General features: G+C 46.3%; 1 protein-coding gene across 1 annotated transcript in view; it reads right to left on the bottom strand.

The window, feature by feature from the left end:
* SEC63 (SEC63 protein translocation regulator) overlaps positions 1-10,000 on the bottom strand; it is an 844,363-nt gene that overhangs the window by 659,012 nt on the left and 175,351 nt on the right. The window lies entirely within an intron of this gene.

Below are 10,000 nucleotides of genomic sequence, written 5' to 3'. Positions count from 1 at the left end.
AACAACGAAGTAGCGGTCGGCTGTGCGAATAGTCCCAACGCAGCACAACGTCCAGATTTCCGGCGTGGGGCGTCGCGGGGGGTGGGTCATCAGTAGCAAACTGTTGTGCGAATAGTTTTAAGGCAGCAGAACGCGCCGAAATCTAGATGACACGAAAGTGATGTCTAGTAAGTTGCCACCCAGCAAATAACGGCGTGGGGCGTCGCGGGGCGTCGCGGGGGGTGGGTCATCAGTAGCAAACTGTTGTGCGAATAGTTCCAAGGCAGCAGAACGATGGCACCAAGGTGATGTCCAGTAAGTTGCCGCACTGGTTTTGGTATCCTACAATGCTGCTCCGAATAACGGCGTGGGGCGCCCCGGGGGAGGCGGCGTGAACGGACCTCTCCAGGTGGAGTGTCATCTGTTGTAGTGGGGCGCCCCTTTACCGTTTCAGTTGCCATTCCGTCCGTTTTTGGTCCACTGTGTCAAAAGCCGCAATTCAGCTGAGTTGCGCCCACTCTTGCGGTGCAGCGATAGGCGGCTGTCACAGGACTCTCAAAATGGCGGCAGGCTCTTTCCTTTTTGGGCCTGGTCCACTGAAATGGCCCTGGGACACCTTGGAAATCGGACGCTTGTCTGCTAGGTCTTGGACCCCATTCTCGAAAGCGTCCCCTCCGCCTTGAGAATTCATCAAAAGTTTTGGGGGCCCCGACTCCTGCAGGCTTCTGGTGGGGAGCGGCTGCCATGATTGCTCGCGGAATGACCACGACGGAGCTACGAGATGGTGGTGCTCTCATGCTGACGCCAGTTTAGTCTGAAACATCCAGAAACAAGGTGGGGCTTTCATCGTTTGGGGAAAAAAAAAAAGTTTTCATCCAATGAAAAGTGTTGTTTTTAGGTCATATGATCAAGCCTTCCATCATTAGGAAACCAAAAGTAAAATGAACCAATGAAAAGTTTTATAAACAAGTCACATGACCTGTTATGCGGCATAGGGTATAAAATGCGGAGAAAATACGTTGGCACGTGAGGCGGCGTCAGTAGCGGACCGATGTGCGAATAGGCCGAAGGCAATACAACGCGCCAAGATCCGGATGGCACCGAGGTGGTGTCCAGCAAGTTGCAGCACTGGTGTGGCCATCCTACAATGCTGAAAGTCGGCGTGGGGCGCCCCGTTGGCCTGTGAGTTTGCGTCAGTAGCGGACCGATGTGCGAATAGGCCGAAGGCAGCACAACGCGCCAAGATCCGGATGGCACCGAGGTGGTGTCTAGTAAGTTGCCGCACTGGTGTGGCCATCCAACAATGCTGAAAGTCGGCGTGGGGCGCCCCGTTGGCCTGTGAGATGGCGTCAGCAGCGGACCGATGTGCGAATAGGCCGAAGGCAGCACAACGCGCCAAGATCCGGATGGCACCGAGGTGGTGTCTAGTAAGTTGTCGCACTTCTGTGGCCATCCTACAATGTTGAAAGTCGGCGTGGGGCGCCCCGTTGGCCTGTGAGATGGCGTCAGTAGCGGACCGATGTGCGAATGGGGCCAAAGGCAGCGCAACAATATTTTCTGACTGACACCACAAGGCGCTGAGATGCCAAGATCCGGATGGCACCGAGGTGATGTCTAAGTTGCGGACTGATGTGCGAATGGGGCCAAAGGCAGCGTAACAATATTTTTTGTATGGAAGATACCACTAGGCGTTGAGATGCCAAGATTCGGATGGCACCGAGGTGATGTCTAGCAAGTTGCTGTACTGGTGTGGTCATCCTACAATGCTGAAACTCGGCGTGGGTCGCCCCATTAGCCTGTGAGATGGCGTCAGTAGCGGACCGATGTGCGAATAGGCCGAAGGCAGCACAACGCGCCAAGATCCGGATGTCACCGTGGTGGTTTCATAGTTGAGAGGCACTTCATCTGCAGTGGGGCGCCGAGATCCGGATGGCACCGAGGTGATGTCTAGCAAGTTGCTGTACTGGTGTGGTCATTCTACAATGCTGAAAGTCGGCGTGGGGCGCCCCATTAGCCTGTGAGATGGCGTCAGTAGCGGACTGATGTGCGAATGGGGCCAAAGGCAGCGCAACAATATTTTCTGAAGAGAAGACACCAAAAGGTGCTGACATTCCAAGATCCGGATGGCACCGAGGTGGTGTCTAGCAAGCTATGCAGTTGAGTTGTGTGCGCACTTGCGGCGAATAGGTCGAAGGCAGCATAACAATGTTTTTTGAATAGAAGACACCACAAGTCGTTGAGATTCGGTTACCACCGAGGTGATGTCTAGCAAGTTGCCGCACTGGTGTGGCCATCCTACAATACTGCTCCGAATAACGGCGTGGGGTGCCCGAAGGGGGGGGGAGCCGGCGTGAATGGGCCTTCCTAGGTGGAGGCTCGTCTGCTGTAGTGGGGCGCCCCTTTACCGTTTCAGTTGCCATTCAGCTGAGTTTCGGCTGCTCTTGATGCTACAGCGACAGGCGGCTGCAAGAGGACTCTCAAAATGGCGGCCTGTTCTTTGGATTTGGGCCTGGTCCACTAAAATGGCCCTGGGACACCTTAGAACTCGGACGCTCGATTTTTTTTTCCTTTCCTGTACATGCAAAAAAAGGTAAATGCCCGGTACGTTACACGCTTCATCTGCCACGATGAACTCTCCAGAGGAACCGAAAAAAAATATAGTTGTGGTAACTATACCATGCATCGTCATATGGAGAGGTGGCACCAATTAATTATAGTGCTGCATAAAAGAGAGATTTGGAGGAGAACCCCTGACCTGCTAGTACATTCATCAAAGAAGTGGCACTGAGAGCTTCAGAGGCAAGGGAAACGGTCCCAAATATTTAGAAGAACTTTGGAAAGATTAAAATGACATGTTTAGATTGTGGCAAATTAATTTCATGTGGACAGATGAGTGTTACTCTAATAAATACAGCATATGAACATCATCATAGTCGATGGTTGGTAGAGACATTTTGACTATATCCTGGACCTGCCCGTCCTCGCCCAAAATGGCGCCGGAATAAATGGGACTCGTAACTCCTTGTTGTGTACTGGTTGCAGAACCTTGAAATCACGAGATACGTATGCAGTTTTGAAGCACATAGCGGGCGGGGACGAGAATTGATTGACTATTTCGACATCCCTATTGATATTAAGTTCTGATGTGTTATTGATTACTGTACTGTTGAAAGTTCGAATTAACGTCACCCATGGTACTTGCCCGCAAATGTATATCTAGATAATTTTATTGTAACTGGCCCTGTCGTATTTTAATTATAAAATGTACGTCCACCGATTCCGTAACTGTTAGACACCTTAGTTCTTGCAACCTAATGGCCCGCCCGTTACGTTCCTCTACAGTGTAAATGTCTATTCATCATATACGATTACAGTTTGCTCTGTGGCAGGCCCACGTGGTTATAGGCTCGTATTTGTATAATGAAATTTTCACAATAAAGGTTTTTAAAAGAAAACATGGTAGTAGTATATACATTGGTAAAGTTTTTAATAATAGTGACTGTTTTAGAATCATTAAAAGGCAAGTGAAATAAAGCAGACCAATTACATGAAGGGTAAAAGGTATAATACGAAGGAACGCAGTAAAGATAAATGGTCAAGGGCTGTTGTGTTTTCTATTCCTGCAACATAAAGTGATCGATAAGAATCTCATATTCAGGCGTATCGGCGACTAAGACAGCAGGTCGACCCTCTTTTGCTCAACGGCTCCGTCATGGGACGAAGAAACGCTCTTTTTCTCGAAAAAAGAATATATTTTACTTGCAGGACAGTTGTAAAATTTCCGGGAAAGTACATTAGCCTGGAACCTTATAACATATATTTAAGAAAAAATAATGTTCGGAAGTAATGAAAAGCGTAATTTTTAGGTCATATGACCAAGCCTTTCATCATTACAATAAGAAAAGTAAAATGAACCAATGAAAAGTTTTATTAACAAGTCACATGACTTGTTATGCTTACGTTACGCGCTGCGCGCCCCGGATGACTTCCGGATGCGCTAACGCGGCGCGTCATATGACGCATTACGCGACAACGCAGGTACAGAATATAGTCAAAATGTCTCCACCAACCAGCGGTCGGAACACAACCCCTTTCAGCAGGCTAAATAGTTCTGTTAAATGACAACAGAAGGGACAGGCAACAAGAACCATCAGTCAAAGAGGGGAGGGCTAGTTCTTCTCTACCGGGTTACATTGGGGCGCTACCCGAATTGATCGAATTGGTAGTCTACAGTGTTTCTGGATGTTTCAGACTGAAGCTGGGGTTAGCATGAGAGCAGCACCATTTCGTAGCTCCGTCGTGGTCATTCCGCAACCAATCATGGCAGCCGTTCTTTATCGTTATTTTGGGCGGGGTGGGTGGCGGAGCCGAGCTGTTTTGCAGCCATCATTGTGTGGAGTTCAGTTCATCTCACTAGTTTTGTATTTGTCATGAGGGGTTGTTCCTAATGTTTCTATTTTAGCGAGGTCAAAAAGAGATCCCATTAGTGGCCTACTGATTTTGCTCGATTCCTTTTCTTTTTTTTTACACGATTTTTCGTTATCTGCAAAGACTAAACAGAGTATTGCGACTCTGTGTTTGTTTGTAAATAGAGAATGAACCAAAGAGAACTAATTCTAAAACAGTAAATACTTGGATAACAATCAATCAAATGGAGAGAGAAGCAGGCACGACGGATTACAACGGGGGCAAAGGCCTGCGTTAACTACCTTTCACTATCTGCAAAGAGAGAGTACTCCTAATAGAAATGAGGGGGGGGGGCACCATTCAAAGCAGATCAGTGTGCATAAACACGAAAATGTTTTCACTTACCACGTACTTGACATTCGACAGCTTATGATATTTGCTATTAAAAAACCATTGAAATTCACTGAAAAAACCATAGGTTATAGACCATATATAGTTAGGAATTAGCATTTACAAAACCTTGAAAATTCACTGAAAAAACCATAGGTTATAGACCATATATAGTTAGGAATTAGCATTTAAAAAAACCTTATTTTACTCACACAAAACCATTGAAATTCCATATATAGTTAGTTGCACTAACTATATATCGCGCACCCGCAATCCACTGCTGATCATGTCACATATTACATCATTCATGACATGGTCAGTGACATCACTGATGACATCACTGATGACATCTCAAATGACATCACTGATGACATCACTGATGACATCTGATTTGACATCAATGACCACATCACTGATGATATCATTCATGTGACAATACAATGCATCTCCTCACATTTTAATATAACCTCTGTTTCACCCAGTGTTAAATACAGAGTATAATTTTTGAAACCATTGACACACCAATACTACTTACTACATACGCACTCACTGATTCCTATGTCTACACACACATTCACTCATTCACCCATACAATCATTCATACATACAATCACTCATCTTTACAACACTATCATATGCACTCATACACCTATACAGACACTCACAGTCTGCCACTCATCCATGGAGTTACTCACACACGTAGTCAGTCCTGTTAAAGAATCAATGACACTTCCATTTTCTTGTCTATACAGTTAAACATAGAGCACCTTACATTTTCAAACATATACTAACACATACTTACCTTCTTATAGAATCATTGATACAAGTACACATTGATCTGCACAGAGTCACACACCTCCCAGCCAGCCAGCCACACACACACACTCAGTCTCCCATACAAATACTTGGACAATCAATCAGTAACCCATATAGTTAATCATATAGCTACTGATCAACACATGCAGCAGTTTACAGAACAACAGACATAATGATGCTCAAATTAAGATAGTTTAGTCACTAACCCATGCACTCAGTGAGACACATTTAATCACTCACTCATACATTCAGTCATGCACCTACTAAATCCTTTGTCCAGACACTTATACTTCCACTCATTCTTCAATATGTAAGACACATTTTAACTTTACAGAAACACACAGTCACTGGATGATGTCATCAGTGATGTCATCAGTGATGTCATTTGAGATGTCATCAGTGATGTCATCAGTGATGTCATTTGAGATGTTATCAGTGATGTCATTTGAGATGTCGTCAGTGATGTCATCAGTGATGTCATTTGAGATGTCATCAGTGATGTCATCAGTGATGTCACTGACCATGTCATGAATGATGTAATATGTGACATGATCAGCAGTGGATTGCGGGTGCGCGATATATAGTTAGTGCAACTAACTATATATGGAATTTCAATGGTTTTGTGTGAGTAAAATAAGGTTTTTTAAATGCTAATTCCTAACTATATATGGTCTATAACCTATGGTTTTTTCAGTGAATTTTCAAGGTTTTGTAAATGCTAATTCCTAACTATATATGGTTTTTTCAGTGAATATATATATATATATATATATACACACATATATATATATATATATATATACACACATATATATAAATTCAAAAAAATCTTTATTTCGGTAAAAATTTACCATAAAAGACATATGAGACATACATTTTAAAACTGTAGTTTTGTGAAAGTATATACAGTATAAAATATAAAAGTCGGACAGTAGCACAATCGCAATTTACACTGCAGTTTCTTAAAAAACATAAAAGTCAGTTGCCACCCCTAAGGCATTTCCTTCTGATACTCCAGATAGCACCCAAGTATTTGGCCACCGCAAACACAATATAATCAGTCAGATTGGTTTTCAGAACTCTAAAAGCAGCCAAACACTTTACAAATCCCAGATTTCTACATAGTGGGGCTATCCATTGTTTACGGATCTCTTGGTAAGCAGGACAAAAGAAGAGAATGTGGAGTTCAGATTCGTCCGAGGCTCTACATGCTGGGCAAATACTAGTTGCATCCTTGCTCCATTTGCTTGTAAGTGATCGAATGGGGAGGGACCCATGTCTCCACTGCAAGTATAATTTCCTGAGCAAGGGAGGGTGGACTTTGTCTAAAGTTAGTTCGAAATTATAGGTGGCCTTAAAAGACATGAAGGAATCTGTCAATGACCCAGGTTTTAGTTCGTTAAAAAGCGACAGTATTTTACTGTCGTGATATGCCTTGGCTAGTGCCTTTTTAGGAATAAGTTGACAAGTTGCCAAGGGGTCAGACCACATTTTAGAAAGTCCCAAACCCTCGAGTCCCAGTTTAATAAATTTGAGCCAATGGATTCTTCCAGCGTTCGGCATGGCAAGCCCCTCCTGTAGTCCCTGTCTGTAGCTGGACAATTCTGGGGTTGCCCACAGTCTGCGCCAATAAGCCAGCGGGCGAAAAGCCAGTTCGTCGTCTAACGGGCGCAGGCCCAGATCCAGCCTAAGAGGGACCAAGGGCGTGCTAGAAGGGAGTCCTACAAGCCTTCGGATGAATTTATTCTCTACCTTCAAGAGGTCTGATGTTCCTACGTGCCCCCAAAGTTCGGACCCATACATAGCAGCCCCCTTCTCCTGTGTTTTGTAAATCTGCACTGGGGGACCAAGAGGCCTAATCGAAGATTTATTGTTCGCCAAGAGGCTCATAATGCCCCCCGAGTGTTGAGTCAGTTTAAGAAGGGCTTTCTCGAGGTGCGTGTTCCAGGATAATTTGTCGTTTAACATAATACCCAAGTATTCAAAGGTTTTCACCCTCTCGAGCCTGCTTTGTGCGATGCTGGGGCTGAAATGGAGTTTCGGTGGGGGATTTAGGACCATGAATTTAGTTTTAAGAGTGTTAATTTCTAAACCATGGCCCTCACAAAAGTCCGCAAAGCCATCCAAAATACGCTGGATGCCCATTGCGGACTTTGATAGCAGCAGGGTGTTGTCGGCAAACATAATTGCCGGCACCCTCAGAGCTGCCAACTTGGGAGCGTCAGAGTTGGAAATCCCCTCCAGGTGGGAGATAACCCCGTTGACATAGAGGCAAAACAGGGTCGGTGCAAGCACGCAGCCCTGTCTTACCCCCCTGCCAACGGAGAACCTCTCGGACAGTGCGCCCAACCTGCCACATCTCACCTGTGCGAAGTTGCCGCTGTGAAGGCGAACTATCATTTTCAACAACCCCTCTGGAACCCCCAAATTAGCCAGCACCTCCCACAGCTTGGACCGGGGGACCAGGTCGAACGCCGCCTTCAGGTCCACGAATACAGTATAGAGGCTGCCACCCTCCAACTGCACCGTTTTCCAATAAATGAGGACAAGCCGAAAGACCTGGTCTATGGTTGAGACCTTCTCCCTGAAACCTGCTTGGAAGGGACTCAAGATGTTACAATCCCTAATCCACTCGAGCAGGCGGTTTAGCAGCAATTTGGCGAAGAGTTTTTGTGACACGTCAATCAGGCTTATTGGCCTGTAGTTGGCCGGTAGCAGAGGCGACCCCTTCTTAAAGATAGGGACTATCTCTGCCCCCGGCCATGTCGAAGGGATTGGCATGCCATTCAAGATTGAATTAAATAACGCCCTAAGGTAAGGAGCCCAGATCTTGGGTTCGTGTTTGTAGAGGTCGCCTGGCAACCTATCAAGGCCCGGCGCCTTACCAGCCGCCAAGGCCGTGATTACCATGGCGACCTCCTCCACACTGAACGCATCCATGGTGGCTACACTTTCAGTGGATAAGTGCAGTGCATCTTCAGGGGGGGATCATCTGGGGGTCACTACTGTGTGTTTTGTAAAGATTTTTGAAGTGTTCCTCCCAGACGAAGGGTGCTATGTTGGCCTCTACTGCTGCCAGTGGTTCAGCTGAGCCATGCTTAACGATTTGCCAGAAAGTCCGGGCATCTCGAGAAGCAAGGGCAGCTGTCATTTTAGTCCAGTTTCCCTCGTCCCAGTCCACTTTGGCTGCACGAAGGGCTGATTTGTAAGCTAATCGTTTCTCCTTGATTTTGCCTGGGGTGTGTCGCGCTTTGAGTGATTCCAGTAGTGCGGCTTTCGCTGCCCTGCAGGAAGCGCTGAACCAGGTGACTCTTTTCTGCTTGGGCTTCTTGAGCCTGGCCACCGGGTTCAGCACCTCTGCCAGGTCAGTGCATAGTTCGGAGTGAATGGTCCCAAGCTCACTCTGTTGTGCAGATTTGCAAGGAGAAAGGTTAATTACCTCAAAGTTGCCTGGGGAAGGGGATTCTGGATCATTAACTAATTGGAGCTTACAGCGCTCGGCCTTTTCTAGGGCAGGGACAACTAGCGCATAGAGTCTAGCAATGTTGCTCGGATTTTCCAGCAATTTGGCCCATTTAATTCTACGTCTATTGGTGGCTAGTTCGAGGTCCGCCTGATATGTGGGATTTTCATCCACCTTAGTTGTATGTAACCCCTGTAGCTCGAATCTTAGTGAAAGCAGATTATGGTCGCTATCAGATCTGGGAGTTACTCCAAAATCTTTCACATTCTCCCAGTCCCTGACCGAGACCAAGATGTAGTCAATACGTGACTCGTGGCCGAATCTGTTGAAAGTGTGTTTGGGCGGAATGTCCCCTTTTATTCGGCCATTGCAAGCCCTCAGCGAGTGACTGAGCGTAAAAGATGTTATTTGGGTTGCAAGTGGGGTCCAGGCCTTGACCGGTGTGTCGGTCAAAGTGGGGATGTTCCATAATTCGTCCTCTTCACTAGATATACCCGCCAAATGGTCGGGGAGAGGTTCATACTGGTGATTAAAGTCGCCACATACAATTAACGGGGAACAAAGAGTAAACGAGTCAAGAAACAGGGCTAGGTCCTCGACTGTTCCCGAAGTGGCTGCTACCCCCACAGGTCTTGAATATATATTGATCAGTGTTACTTTTCCTCCGCCTGGCCATTCCAGAGATAAACACTGGAAATCCAATGAATTGGTTTCCAAGTGTATGGCCCTGCAGCCCAGATGGGAGCCAACCCAGATCAAAAGGCCCCCTGATGGGCGGCCCTTTCCTCCCCATTTTGCCTGAGTCTCAAAGGTGGCAAAACCCGGACGGGGATGTTTTTCCCTGGCCCATGTCTCTTGAAATAGGCATATGTCATACCCCTCAATGAATTCCCCCCATTCAGGTGAATCTACTTTATTATCTAACCCGGCTACATTCCAGGAGAG

The sequence above is a fragment of the Lissotriton helveticus genome, chromosome 6 (assembly GCF_964261635.1).
Source record: "Lissotriton helveticus chromosome 6, aLisHel1.1, whole genome shotgun sequence".
Taxonomy (NCBI): Eukaryota; Metazoa; Chordata; class Amphibia; order Caudata; family Salamandridae; genus Lissotriton; species Lissotriton helveticus.
The sequence above is the reverse complement of the archived record's forward strand: the minus strand, read 5'-3'. Positions and strand labels throughout refer to the sequence as shown.